Genomic DNA, 15,558 nt, shown 5'->3' with positions numbered 1-15,558 from the left:
GGGCGCAGCAGCTCCAAGGGGAAAGGTAAACAGCTCACCAGCCCAGCGGTAGTTAGTCTCCTCTCCGGGTGTTCTGCGTCAGTGTCCGAGTTCCCCACTCCTCTAGAAGAGTCAGCGGCAGCCAGGGGTAGTCGTGATGGGCGGCGACTTTACTTCCGCGGCGTTGCTTCGGGTCTCACTAATTGAGGTCCCGGCCTGTGGTTCAGAGACAGGTCGCAACCCGCAGAGAAGCCTAGTGCTTCTCCCGATTCTGCGATTGCTGTCTCCTGTTGTGTGGGTGATAGGGGATATCTAAAATCCTATTTGGGCAATGAAAAGGTAAGGCTGGGAGGGTTCAGGAGATGAGAAGTACACGGGGAACCGGGAGCTCCTGTCAGACACGTCTTCCTCTCATGGCTGCTTGGCCACCGCAATTCCTTTTTATATAGTGTGGCGAGCACAGTAATCCGCATCCCCTCGCAGGGCTTGCTACGCTCGACACGCTTCAGGCTCGGTGGATCGCTGCGCTCGCCACACACTATATATATATATATATATATATATATATATAATCAACTCTGTGCATAGTGGATAGTGGGGTTATGAACAGATAAAAAAATCACATCGGATCGCATCAGATCGGCCGATATATCGGCCGAAATCACATCCGATATATCGGCCGCCGTGAAACTAAACAAGTACCGTAATTCTAAACCTTAAGCAGAAAAGTACAGTAGGAAGCATCCTGAGCACATATATGTTGTTGGTAGCAGTAACTTTTTATGGCAAAATAGCACATGGCATAAAACCCATATATTTACCATATAATTACATTAGGCTCCACCCCTCTTCACCAATGGCAAGGTCACTGTATTTATCCCCATTCTACCTACTTCATTATGAAGTGGGTGGGATGTGGGAGGGGTGTGTGGGGGACTACCCAAAATATCAGTTCTCTTATGCAGAATCTGACAGAGTAGGCAAATATGGAGTATAAGTGGCTATATACTGCACTTCTGGTAACACAGGAGTCACAGTAGGGGTGAAACTTTATAGCATTGTGGGCCCTATAGCAAAATCTTGACAGCCACCACCCCGAGGGCAGGGAGATAAAGAGGCAAAGAGGTTGTCGGAGAGAGTAGCGGTAAAGAGAGGGAAGGAGAGAGAGAGTGAGAGAGAGAGAGAGAGAAAGAGAGAGGATGGGGAACATCAGATGGAGAGAGAAAGGGGGTTTCAGGGAAAAATATGGAATAAGAGAAAGTGAGAAACAAGTGAGAGAGAGGGTGTAGCTAACACCTTCTTCAGATTACATTAGCCTATGAACTACAGATCGCAAAATGTATCAGGAGAGGTATCTGCAGGTTATACCCATGGCAATGGCCATTTGCACCTACATGGTCTGCTGATCACACATGCGCAGTAGTGTGACCGGTCATGAACCTGGAAGTAAAGTGATTGCATTAGCAATTGCTTTAGTTTTACCCATCGCCGTTGTCACTGGATATGAAAATTTTGAACTCTCAGCGATCCTCATATAACCTTATGCCCTCATACCCAGGGGTACTAGATGGGGCCCTGTGCTAGTTATTATCAGACCTGTAGTCTCTAGGTTCCCATTACTTTTCACATTCCTACCCAGTCCTGACAATAATGCTCACACCCCTTTCAGATTGCAATGCCGCTTCTGACCCCTCACCAATCTTGATCCCAATTCGACCCATCACGGATCCGTGTCCAATGCTTTCATATTAAACCCGGGTCACTCATTACACAGAGGGCGGCCGGGGTTTATCCCTTCTCATAACTTGGGTCGAATTTCCGGATTGGCAACCCAGCAATTACCCAGGTCTGAGGTGTGGTGTGAAAGGGGTATGAGTAGGTTATTGTAAAATTTAAGGGACAAGCCTTTTTTTTTTTTTTTGCTGTTCCTTTAATTATTTATTTACTTATTTTATTTTGTTATTTTACTATTTAGCAACTGTTTGTGGCGTTAATAAATATTTCCCATTGTCACATGAGAATCTGCAGTGGATACTGTCATAGAACTACAGGGCAGAGGTTGCCTAAGGTTCCTATAAAGCGAGAGCGACCCCTTCTGCACGCAATAAGCCACTGCATGTCACTTACATATAATTGCTATGCTAGCATAAACTGTATATTACCATTTTACCATACTAATCCCAGTTTTGCTAAAACGCAAAACATAAGTTGTTTGAATACATGCCCTGCTTAGAACCAGCAAATAACTTGAAAAAAATAATAATAATAATAAAATTAATAATAAATAGTACGTTTGGCACCAAGACATATAAAAGCAAACATTGTATAGTGTTATCTTTACTTATATTCTGTGGACAGCGCTCACTCAGTATGTTTTACTTGACAAACAGTGATAGGACACACAAAAAATTAAATAAAAAAAAAACGTCCTTCGGACCGGAATCGAACCAGTGACCTAAGGATGACAGCCGGGATTATCCACTACAGTCCTCCGCTCTACCAACTGAGCTACCGAAGGCACACCTCTAGAGCGTGCTGCTGTCGCGTATGTGAGCTACGCAACGTCATAGTCACAGGCTCGGGGCAATGGCTCTCAGGGGGGTGCTAGCCACGCATCCCCCTGCGTGCGTGCCTCGGGGCAATGGCTCTCAGGGAAGTGCTAGCCACGCATCCCCCCTGCGTGCGTGCAGTGATCTTCCATAACGCTCACACTACTGTGACGTTAGTTCTGTAAAACGTTTCATGTATTTGAGCCTCAGCTTTTATATGTCTGCATGTGAGTATACAGCTGTATCTATAGGGCTGTAACAGGCGATCTGTGTATGCCTAGGATCCCTTGGCAGACAGGCAGGCACCGACACCCCACGATCAACTTTGATTAAAAAAGAAAACCGTAAGATAATACTCCGTATTTTGTTGTTGCTTCCCATGTGTTTAGTTGTCTGTGCAGCTGGTATGCGGCCATAGACAATAGTGTCTTAGCGACATCTAGTGGCAGAAGTATTGCACTGCGAGAATCTTCTAATAAAGGAGTCTTGATGAAAAGTCAGATAAACGAAAAGTGTTGCAATACTATGGTATTATTCATTCAATAAAGGATAAATTATACACTAAAGGGTGCCCACACACAGGGGGTGATTCAACACCGCTCTTTGCTCTTTAAGAAAAAATGTGGGGATGTGTTGCATACGTCCGCTAGCAGGAGAAATCAGTGGCGTAACTAAGTTTTGGGCGCCCCCCCCCCGCCGTTAGGGGGGGGGGGGCGCCGCCCCGCCAAGCACCCCCAATCCCCCGCCGCCCATGCAAACCCCCCCCCCAATCCCCCGCCACCCTGCCGCTCATGCAAACCCCCCCCCCCCATCCCCTGCAGCCTTACCTATAGCGCTGGTCCCAGCGGCTCCGTTCTTCTTCTGCTGAGGACCACCACAAAATGGCCGCCCCGTACAGCAGACAGTTCTTCTGCTGAGGACCACCACAAAATGGCCGCCCCCATACAGCAGACAGTTTCAGAGAACTGTGTGCTATATGGGGGCGACCATTTTGTGGTGGTCCTCAGCAGAAGAACGGAGCCGCCGGGACCAGCGAGATAGGTAAGTCTGCGGGGGATTGGAGGGGGGGTGTAACTATAGCACCGCAGCCCCCGGCGCCCCCCCGCGGTGGCGGGGGCTGCGGTGCTATAGTTACGCCGCTGGGAGAAATCATTGGATGGTTGCTGACTATCAAATGATTTCTCCTGACTGTCGGGATCCCGACAGTCATTAGCCCGACGTTGGGATCCCGACTGGCCGGACTCAGACAGCATGGCGAGCGCAACAAAGCCCCTTGCGGGCTCACTGCGCTCACCACCTATTCTATTCTCCCTCTATGGGGGTCGTGGTCCCCCATGAGGGAGAATAGCCGGTGGCCGTGGAAACCAGTCTGTCAGTGTTTTAACAGTCGGGATCCCGACGTCGGGTAAATGACTGTCGGGATCCTGACTGTCGGGACCCCGTCTGGCACCCTTCAGAATCTAAGTGCAGGACACATCAGGGTGTAGTTGGGGGAGGGCAGTGCGAATTAAGTGGCGTCTGCTTAAAGGGGTGAGGGGTGCTCTTATAATGGAGACAAACTTGTATGACTGGGTAGAGGGCAGGGTAAAACAGGTGGAACAAAATAGGGAATAAAAAAGAATAAAATGTCACGCAAAATAAAATATATGCAATCCATGATATAAAAAAAGGGATAAAATGGGCGTGAGTTTAAAAGAGGGGAATAAATGGGCGTGATAAATAAGAAAACTACAGCAGATTAGGTGTCTAAAGAAAACACATTTGAATAGCAAACCCGACCATTACTTCAAAAGACGTCAGGTGCGTGAATTTGAAAGGTGTGATAAATATGACGCCCAAAAGTAAAAAGTAATTTGAATACCCCCCTAGGTTTGAAAAAAAGAACAGACCAACATTTAAATACCCCAAAAAAGTGTGGCCAAAATCGATAATCATCCGGCTATATCACTCTACAGTGGTGTGTACATAAGGAGAGAGATACGTGTGCCACGTGTGCTGTTCATCGAGGCTTGTCGACCATTTTGTATGCTGTACACAGGGCCGGCGCCACCACTAGGCAGGACTAGGCATTTGCCGAGGGCGCCGGCCACTGAAGGGCGGTTCTGAGCCGCTGAGGTAACATAGAGAGGTACCAGAAAGCAGGGAGCGGGGAGCAGGTGAGTCTGTAATCCTCCTAACTCCCCCTGCCCCCCCCCTGCATCGCCCGCTCCCAGCTGTGCCGCATCGCAGTATCACCCCAGCACCCCCCCGTGCCACAGTATTGTCCGCACCCCCCCCCCCCCCTCTTTCCTGGGGCGGGGGGCTTGCACTGGCCCTGGTTGTACACTGTATTGTCAGGACATAATTACCCATTTCCTTGTTAAGTGCTGGACTTGAGATGTTCGCAAGAAGCCTGCTGTGTCTATAAGGAGGATATTTATCAAAGATTGGAGAGAGCTAAAGTACCAACTAATCAGCTCTTAGCTGAAATTTTTGAAACACAGGCTGTAACATGGCAGTTAGAAACTGATTGGCTGTTAATTTATCTCTTTCCAACCTTTTTCACTTGGATAACTTGTTATTACTTTACTATCCACCTAGCCTACAATTGGTAATGGTAAAGTATCGCAAACGATGAACCAGACAAGGGTACAAGTTACACTAATTGAGGGTCCATGTTGACTGTTGTTGACATAGGCACTAAAAACCGTAAAAAATCATGTTGACCTTTTGCTTGTCTCAAACTTTAGTCCATGTCAACCTAGTGCATGTTGACCTTTTCACTGTCGACCAATCAGAGCTGGCCCTAGCCTAAATGATGCCCTAGGCAAGATTTTAGCTGGTGCCCCCTAGCATCACCACTAGTTCCGCCTCTGACCCTGCTCCCCTTTCCCAACACCATCAACCCTCATCATAGCAGTCATCATTTTGGTGCTCCTACCCGCAATATTTTAAATAGAAACAGTGCACACATTCGGTGCGCAGCCCAAACAGGGGTGTGTTCTTGCTGGGAAGAGGCATGGCCACACAATAGTACCCCCAATTCAAATTATGCTGCACAGTAGTGCAACTTTATTCACATTATATCATGCAATGGTGTCCCTTATTCACGTTACATCACACAGTAGTACCACTTCACCGTATGTACATTACTCCTCACGGGACGCAGTTTAAATCCCGGCGGTCGGAATCCCGGCGTTCAGAATCCCGACGCCGAAATCCTGACCGCCGAAATCCCGACACTTTCTCCCTCCATGGGTGTCCACGACACACCTGGAGGGAGAATAAATGAGCATGCCGAGCGTAGCGAGGCACCGGGCCCGCTGCGTGGAGAGCGCAGCGAGCCCGCAAGGGGGGGGCGATCCACGTCCCCCCCTTGTCGGGATTTCGGCGGTCGGGATTCCGGCGTCGGGATTTCGAACGCCTGGATCCCGACCGCCGGGATTTCATACTGAATCCATCCTCACATTATTCACATTATACCCGTAGAAAAAATCCTGAGAAAATATTGTATTTTAAGCACCTCCATGGCCACACTGCAAACCAGCACAAAGCAGTGTGTGCTGGGCAGAGGTGAAGAGCTGCAGCTGCTGCTGTTGTCACTTAAGGGGAAGGGGCCCGGGGCCCCCACTGGGCCCTTTCATCAGACTTTGGTTCTGCTAAAGTTGGGTGCCTTTTTTGCTAATAATTCGTCTTATTTGCATTGTTATGTGACCAGTACACACAAGGAGCTTCCGATGATTAAAATGATATGTGGCATGCCTATATTCTGTGTGCGACTGTGGCTGGACCTGCATACGGAATGCAATGTTACAGTGATTTCCATGAATACACTATTTCATATGCAGATACAGCCTCACTCAAACACAGAATATAGGCATGCTGCATATCATTTTAATTAGCAGAAGCTGCTGTTGCCCCTATGCACTCCAAATGCCCTAGGCAAATGCCTAGTTGGCCTATGCCTGCGACCAATAGTGAATTGATCTTATGACCATGGGGTGGGGGTGGGGGTGCGGTTGGCGATGGGCAGGTGGGCGGGTGCTTGAAGATTTGCCTAGGGTGCTGGGACAGTTCACACCGGCCCTGCCTAGGAGACATCACTGATAAGCTGTGCTCCTATGCAAACTCTGGGACCTGGTGTTGTCACTGAGGCACGAGGCACTTATGTAAGTGTAACGTTGCTGCTTTCGTGCACATTATTTCAGCATGCCTCCTGCCAAAAGGTTTTCACTGGTTCTTTGTTAATCTATAGGAGGCCACCACTGTGCACACAGCAGCAGATGTTTCTTAGTAATTTATGACTATGTGCAGTATCCCTGAGGCACATGAGAAAGCTTTATGTGTCTTTATCTGATAGGAAACATTTCCGATAAATCTTCGAGGTGCTAAACGTACTTTTATACAGTAAGTCGTGGGCTACGCACACACTGCGAACAAGGCTTGGGGCGGGGTTTCACTCTAGCTGATTACTGTTCTGATCATTTTCGGAGCCCTGCAATCAGGTCTGAATTAGGCCCAGTGTATGTTTTTGTGCTTACAAACTCTATGTGGGGCGTTTGTATGATGAGCCATATTGGCTTCTTTCAACAAATGATCCCGGGTGTGTATGTTTATGCACTCAGTAGGGCCTATAGGGCCAGATTTTTAGTATTTTTGGCTGCGATTCCATACACATCTAATGTGTGCAAATAATCAACTGCCTCAGCTGACTGGGTTTGTATGAAGGCGCCCATCTGCCACTTTGCTAATCATTGCAACAGCGTACAAATGCACAGCATGGTCGCAGAGCCTTCCACATTCGGACTTCTGAGTAATTCTGTGGTCACGCAGATAGATTTCTGTGTGCACGAAATGCTGGTGCTATTGTTCATGTGTACAAATGCAGTAGGAGACATTTCTGTAGGAAATACACTTTTTTGAGGTCATCAGGGGGGGTCATATGGACCAAAGCAAGGAGCCCTCTGAGATGTGTGTAGACAGGAGAATGATGGGTAATGGCTCGGTCCTTCTCATAGAGCAAGGAGCCCTCTGAGATGTGTGTAGACAGGAGAATAATTGGTTAATGGCTAGGTCTTCTCATAGACCCAGGAACCCTCTGAGATTTGTGTAGACATATTTAAAAAGTAAATGTACACATGTTTTATTTGACATATTCTGACACTGTAGCCCACTGGAATCGAAAAACCATTTCAGTTCATATTGTACGCCAAAATTTGGGGGTCATTGGGAACCGGCAGTAATATAAATGTTAGGCGCTGAGCACCCACCCTATACAACAGTACTGTGTCGACACGGCTCAGACGTGCTAGGATACCTGACCCACAATGAGACTGGAATAGGTCCTAGCTGGTAATCATTACCGGTCGATTGGCGCAACACCGAGACCAAGGGACATGAGGGGGCAGGACCCGATGAGGCCAACAGGAGTGGACAGGGAACTGACCAGAGTGGATAGGTCAGTGGGGAAAGGGAGAGTCTGTCTCAGCCGCTGACTCTGTTGCCACCCTATAGGTCCACCGGAAGGTGCAGGAGCCCTAGATCTTCTCGCACGGCAGCCACGTTTGAAGCACGGGTTAAGCCTGTGCAACTCCGGTGCCCTCCAAAGCGTTTTAGGTGGTGGCGACAACCAACCGGTGGAGGTAACAGGTGGACAAGAGGAGAACTAACTAATACCCCGGTAGCTGAGACAGGGGGCCCCGGGAAGGGGGAACCCTAAAAGGGAAGGTGACCAGAATAACCCTAAGATATACTGAGCTGAATGTACACAACAAAATAACAAACTGAGATACAGCAAGAATAGGCACAAGCAAGGTATGGAACGATACCACAGGATTCTGACAGGAACAGCTCCTAAGTAACCAGGAGTCGGATGATGCAGGGAAGAAACTGCCGCAGGAACGCAGGTTAGAAGCCGGAGAGTTGCCAGAGTGAGAAAGCTGCAAGGCGCCCACAAAGGATTATATCCAGCGTCTGAATGGAGAAAGACGCCGGTATTTGAAGAGGGGAAGCGCGCGCAAGGCGCGTTCCGGGTCGCGCCGTGATGACGGCGCCTGCAGAGAGACCCGGACGGCTGCAGCGTCGCTGCTAGGCAACCCCCTGACGCCCGGACACCGGGCAGGAAGTAGCCAGCGTAGACGTTGCCTGGCAACGAGAGTCAGAGAGCCGACCGCCGTGCGCCCCGGAGGACGGGGAAGGCTGTGCACGGCGGTGACCTCTGACAATAAATGATAAATAATCCCTCAGGTTTGGACAAAGACCCCCTGACACACTCACTAAATTGGGACATAACCACCGTCTATGCTGTGACACACCCACTTTCAGGTGAACCTCGCCCCTTAAGAAATCCACAAAGAACCCTAATTGCTCAAACAAAAAAGTACAAATAGAAATAGTGCAATTACCTTGCCACTATAGAACGGGACGCAGCGCACGGCTGCTCCAGTTTGTCTCCTTCTTCCTCCTCTCTCTCCTTGCTCCTCTCCAAAAACAATATAAAAACTGAAAATGCTGAATACTCAGACAAGTTCAAAAGCTCTGACTGCACAAGTCAGGACCAGGCAACAGAAAGACTCCTAGTGTGCTGTACTGCCTTACCATAACCCTGCAGGCATTGTCACATCATAGAACCACTGTGATATCATCACAGGGCCATTGAGATGTCATCACACAGGCATTAGCAGCAGCCATACAGGCAAATATAAGTATAAAATAAAGTATTTAACTGTGTGTATGTATAAGCAATTGTAGAATAGCATATCTCCTACCTGCCTCAATTAACAACTCTGAAAGGGGCAAATTTATTATCAAAATGGGTGGAGCTCTGCAGATTGGGGCGGTTTTTTTTTATACCAGTATATGTCTTATTGCTGTATTGCTGTAAAGTGGATCAGGCCTTGCCAAGTACCATACTAAAGTTTGGGTAGGGGTCTGTCAGTGCTGCTTCAGCCTCTGTGCTCTCAGAAGGGCAGTTCGGGCACAGCTACTGGTCATGTGCAACCTTGATAAGGCCATTAAAGTAAAATGCACATTGGCGGAACACCTGTGTTGCGTTGTTATGGTAACCGTGATAGGTTACTATGTGTGGCCTAGACAGAATGGCTCAATAGTGGAGTTACCAATAAGCCATAGGATAGATAGCTGCCAAAGGCTGATTGGCTATACTGACTCACCTTTATGCAATATTGTTAGCAAACGAGATTGCTAAAGATATCGCTTCACCTCGTGGGTGAACGATCTAGGACTTAAACACTGAATGATACCATTAACGATTTATAAACTGTTCGGAATGTTGGAGTGAACCACTGCTCTCTGACCGTCAGTGTAAAGGTGCCCATACACGTTGCGATTATCACATCCGTTTTGTACTTTTAAAGTACAAAGCGCATCTCATGTGTGATAATCGCGCCGTGTACCTGTGGGGATTCGATGCGCACCCCCGCAGGTACAATATTGTAAAGCACAAAAAGTATCTGCATGCAGTACTTTTAGTGCTTCATTGCATCGCATCACATCAGTACAGGAGTACATGCGATGTGATGCTCCTTAAGGAGCATACCCTGGACACTTCACCCAGCACTTTTATCATACCATCTTTTGGATCCGGACCAGCCACCCTCAGTGATTTTCTTGCCACCCTTCCAGCCTCCTTACCATCTCTGGACCACATCACCCATGTTTGGAGAATCTCATGCTGCAATGCAATCCAATTTGGAACATAATCTCCAGGTGACAATCACTGTGGTAACTATAAAATTCTACCACCCTCATATGGGGACTGTGTTACTTCATCTATCCAGAGTTTGATTTGGAACATTGGAGTTTATGTGGACATCATTGGTGGTGTACATAGGAACGGATCCTCCTCACTTTAATGAAGTGTTTTAAATTGTTTTATATGTTATTAAATGGTACATTTTACATGTTCATTGGTGTAGTAGCACTACTTTTATTTTTATTTTTCCTCACTGGCTCCCATTCCCCTACAGAATCCTCTTCAAACACCTCACACTCACATACAGGGCCATCTCTAATTCCATTGCTCCATATATCTCTAACCTCATCTCCATTCATACACCCTTCCGCCCTCTACGGTCGGCCGACGACTGTCGTCTCTCCTCCACCCTGATCACTGCTTTCCATGCTAGAGTACAGGACTTTGCCCGTGCTGCACTCCTTCAGTGGAACGCACTCCCTCGCTCCATTAGACTCTCCCCGACCTTGCAAAGCTTCAAACGGGCACTGAAAACTCACCTATTCATCAAAGCATACCCTTCCACTGCATAAACTAGTCCTGCATAAACTAGCTGGTTCTCCGACCCCTTGCCTGTTTACATCCTGCTATCTAGCCACCACCCACTTGCTTGCACTTGTAATATGTCTGTCTCCCCTTCCTACTAGATTGTAAGCTCCTCAGAACAGGGCCCTCTTCCCTTCTGTTGTTAAAGCCCTCTTAACTTCACATTTCACTCACAGCTCTCCTATACTCCAACACTCAGTGACCATCTTCGTTCGCATACTCATCTCCATCATTGGCCTCAAGCCTCTTATAGTTTGTTGATTGAGTCCTCACTACTTATATTTAAGCTGTAATGTGTATTGAACTGTGGCGCTCTTTATTTGTACTCTATTTTTGTTATTTATTCAATGTAATGGCAAGTTTTGTCTCCATGTACTGTTCCTTTGTATGGCGCTGTGAAACACTTGTGGTGCCTTATAAATAAAATTATAATAATAATAATATATATACTGTAGATATATATAGATATGTATATCTATATACAGATGCATATACCTGTATATGTGCATACAGCTATACACAGTAGCGGTGAGCAGCAGCGACCCCCCTTTGCAAGCTTTGCTGACCCAGAGATCCCCTCCCCCTGGCAAGCTGTGGCAGTCTGCTGGCAGCCAGGGCAAACATCCCACTCCCCATCACCCTCCGGCAACCTGTGTAAGACTGCCGGCATAGAGATCACAGGTCCAATGGAACCTTGCACACTGCCGGCACAACTCTTAATCCACCACGCTGAGGACACAGACAGCACCTCCTGCACTGCCAACCCCACCAGAAACCTCCACTCTGAGAACACCGCTGGCAGCTCTTTACTGCTTATACTGTCGGAACTCCCACATTGTTGGCACAGAACACACCCCTGTACTCATTATACCGCCGGCACTCCTGCACATCACTGGTCACAGTAAGTGCCCTATTGGTGTATCTGGCCCACACTCTATCCTGTGCTGTATCTGATGTGTGATGTATCCCAATTAATATCCAGTATGCAGGGTAAATGTAGTTAATCGCTGGGGTCAGGGCCAGTGTTCTCACCGGAGTACACTGGCCCTTACAGATCGCTCAGCACACATCATTGTGCGCTGAGTGATCTAGCTTTGCTTAGAACACAGCTCAACATCTCCCCATGTGTAGGCTCCTTAACAGCACCATTCTACACAAGCGCTGCTCACACAGCCACGGACGCTGCAGTAAAGAACATGCTGCTAATTCTCAGCAGGCCACACTGTCAGCTCCATTGACCTCTTCGCCCAGGTCTCTCTTCCCTGCTGTCACAATCACAGCTGGTTTAGGACCCAGTGGGGACCCGTGCAACATTCTAGTTAGGGCCTCTTTCCCCACTTATTTAAAAATGTAATTTAAAAAAATGATGGGGCCCTTGGTGAGTGCTATTTTCACAAGCAGCAGATCCATGAGCCACCCCAATTCTAGGGGCCAATAAACTGGGACGGATTGGGTTGTGGGCATCTGCCTCCTAAGCTCCGAGGTAGTAGAGAATGCAGCCTGGCAGGGCCTGATTAAAGGTTCCCTAGGCTAATACACATGTAGCTTCCATTGTAATACTGCTGTGAATGTAACAAAGGTAATACAACTGGCATGTAGGATCTAATGCCTCTTGTCCTGGGCGCCCTAGGCTAGTGGCTGACAGACGCTGATTGGTGAATTGCTGGAGCTATCCATTAATCAGAGTGCTGGCAGCCAGTCACTGTAGGGAAGCATGTGGAGAGATGGCACAGGACCACAGGAGGGGCATGTTGTCAGTTCTTTTGTTTACATACATTTTTTCATGTGACTGGGTGCGGAAAGGCCCCTATTGCATTGCTATACCCAGGGTCTACAATGTTGTTAAGATGGCCCTGGGGTTAGGGATAGGCTGCTGGGGTGGAGGGTTAGAGGTAGGCTGTAGGAAAAGGATGGCTAGAGTTATGGGAGGGAGGGGCATGGGGAAGCTAAATATACTTACCGGACATCTGTCACGATTCCCGCTATCGGGATGCTGGTGTCTGTATTCTGATAGCGAGTATCCTATCCGCCGATCATCTGTATGTATTCCTATGAGTGTTCTGTGTCTTTATGTGTGTATCATGGAATTGTGTCTTTCTCTGACTCATTGCTCACTTTCCCCTATGAGTTAATCACAACTAATTGAATTAACCCCTTAAGATGCTACTTTGATATCAGGTAGTGAGACAGTGTCTTTTGTAGTGCATTTTGCTAGCATGACATGGTATGGTATCCATAAGAAAGAAGGTCAAAATAAAAACAGGTGGAATTGTGGGAAACCGCTTGAGGGCAAATTATGCTTGATAAATGTGTGAAATTTCAAAGTGGAATGTGCTCAATATTCATCGGGACAGTATTTTAGTATTGAGGATTCCAGTAACCAATGATCTTTTAAAATAATATTCTCAGTAGTAGGACACTGCAAAGTATGAGGTAGAAGATCAGGGAGTATCTGCATCTAGGATGGGTATAGCGGAATTTAAAGAGAGATAAGAAGTTGATTTTAGATATGGAGAATGTAAGAAATATACAGTATTAGTTTAAGACATACAAAATGATATCCCAAAAGAGTATACTGTATACTCTTATATTCCACAATGGAAGCTGACACTTCTTGTTTAGTAGGGAATATAATAACTGAATAGACAGGAGAAGCATTATGAATTGACTCATTTGTTAACAGCGATCTTCCATTATTTCAGATTGTGGTGTCCTTCAGCTGTGTCAGGGAACAATCTTCCTCCACAAAACCTTCCAACATATCTCAAGAAATGAAAATGAAATTATTGCTGGAATGTTAGCCACTTTCTGGAATCTTACACAACATAATAGCTGAAATATAGTCAAATCAGAGCCCTGTGTGTTTTTGCTTTTTTTTTTTTTTTAACGGGAGATCTAACTGGATAACCAATAAAAAAATATTGGTGAAACATCTGGACGAATTGGAAAAAAAAAAAAAATCATGCTGTTTAACACCATGGTTGTGTGACCCAATACTTGTTTCTGCGTGGAAACTTTTTTATGTAATAAAAATATACCTTTTGATATTTGCACTATAGAGCGCTCCTATTCATTATTCTAGATAATCGAGACCAATTAATCCAGGTGTTTGCAAGTGGAGCTGTAGGTCACAATTGAACCTAGTGTGCTTACAACAACTTCTTCGTTGGGAGCAGAATCAGCAACCCCGGTGCCTTCTGGAAGTGATGGATAGGACAAATGTAAGCAAGCAGCGGCACTCGGAGCTGGCACACTCCGTTTTCCGTTCTCAGATTTTACCTTGAAAACGGAGCATGCCAGCTCTAAAACGTCGGTTACAAGCATTTTCCAAATGCCTTAAAACACAAACTTTTGCTCAAGACCACTGAGTGCCGCTGCTTGCTTCCAATTATTGTTTGCTTAGTTATATATAAACAAAATAGGTAAAACTATTTATATATAAAATACTCATTTCTAAATAAATATAAGGCAGTTCTTATCAGCTTCTTAGCTTATCACTAAGGACTATTATATTTGCATGCAGTGGATACTAATTGTATCCAACAGAGAGATACGTTTTTCTATATAAAAATGGCACAGTGGACTTGGAATACAAGTTTTAACATTTTAAGAAAGCCAATATTTACACATAAGAATAGATTCGCACAAGCCTCATGATTTTACATTGGTTACCTATACATGTTATGCCCACATACATATGACATTTAATATAGCTGTATTTATTCAGAAATTATATTCTATATATAAATATGTTTGGTACTTATGTAGTATCTGGGCTGCCGATTTCTAAATCGGGTCGGATCGGGAGATCGCATCGCATCGCATGCGACCATGCGATTCGATGCGATGCGATGCGATGACCCGATTTTTCCATAGGAATCAATGTTAAAATGGACTGAGTCCATTTTAACATGGAATTCAATGGGAAAAATGGGTCCTTTTCATACCCCTACTATCCAAGTGGGCATGGAGTTGGATATAAACCTGTGGCGAGCGTAGCGAGCCACCGAGCCCGAAGCGTGGCGAGCGAAGCGAGCCCCGCGAGGGGACGAATACCGTCCCCTCGCGGGGCTCGCTTCGCTCGCCACGCTTCGGGCTCGGTGGCTCGCTACGCTCGCCACAGGTTTATATCCAACTCCATGCCCACTTGGATAGTAGGGGTATGAAAAGGACCCATTTTTCCATAGGAATCATTTTAACATTGATTCCTATGGAAAAATCGGGTCATCGCATCCGATATCGGATGCGATGCGATATCGCATCGCATCGCATCTGATTGTATGCCTTAACTTAAGGCATACAATCAAAAAATCGGCAGCCCAGATACTACATAAGTACCATATGTTTATATAAATCCCCAACAAACCCCACCCCCATTTGTAAGAAGTCACCATTGCCCCACTCATTATAAGAGTCTTATATTAGAACCATCAGTGACCCTCCCATCAGTTATTATACAGTCAATATACAGTATAGTGCATTAGGCTGGCTGAAAGCACCCTTTTACATATGGTGCGCAGCCAGCACTGTATCCCGGGGTCTCTCTCCTCTCTGTCAGTGATTCCATGCGGGCAGCGCGCACAGTGACCGAACCTTGTTTTCCTGTATAATGCCTAGGGGGCGGGGCACCATCATTACCATGCTCTTATTTAGACTCTCACAGTCCCTCCTCCCCAGGTCACATTCAATTGGCCTAGCTCCATGTAGCCATCACGCTGACAGCTCCTCTTTTCCAATGGGAGGAGCTGCAAG

The 15,558-nt window shown here is 46.6% G+C and overlaps 1 non-coding gene across 1 annotated transcript; it reads right to left on the bottom strand.

Moving 5' to 3' along the window:
- Positions 1-2,406: 2,406 nt before the first annotated feature.
- TRNAY-GUA (transfer RNA tyrosine (anticodon GUA)) lies at positions 2,407-2,497 on the bottom strand. Its single transcript is given in 2 exon segments — positions 2,407-2,442; positions 2,461-2,497. It is a non-coding gene; the product is annotated as a tRNA-Tyr (tRNA).
- Between the last annotated feature and the right edge of the window lie 13,061 nt (positions 2,498-15,558).

The sequence above is a fragment of the Crinia signifera genome, chromosome 1 (assembly GCF_055691185.1).
Source record: "Crinia signifera chromosome 1, ASM5569118v1, whole genome shotgun sequence".
NCBI classification, from domain to species: Eukaryota; Metazoa; Chordata; class Amphibia; order Anura; family Myobatrachidae; genus Crinia; species Crinia signifera.
The sequence above is the reverse complement of the archived record's forward strand: the minus strand, read 5'-3'. Positions and strand labels throughout refer to the sequence as shown.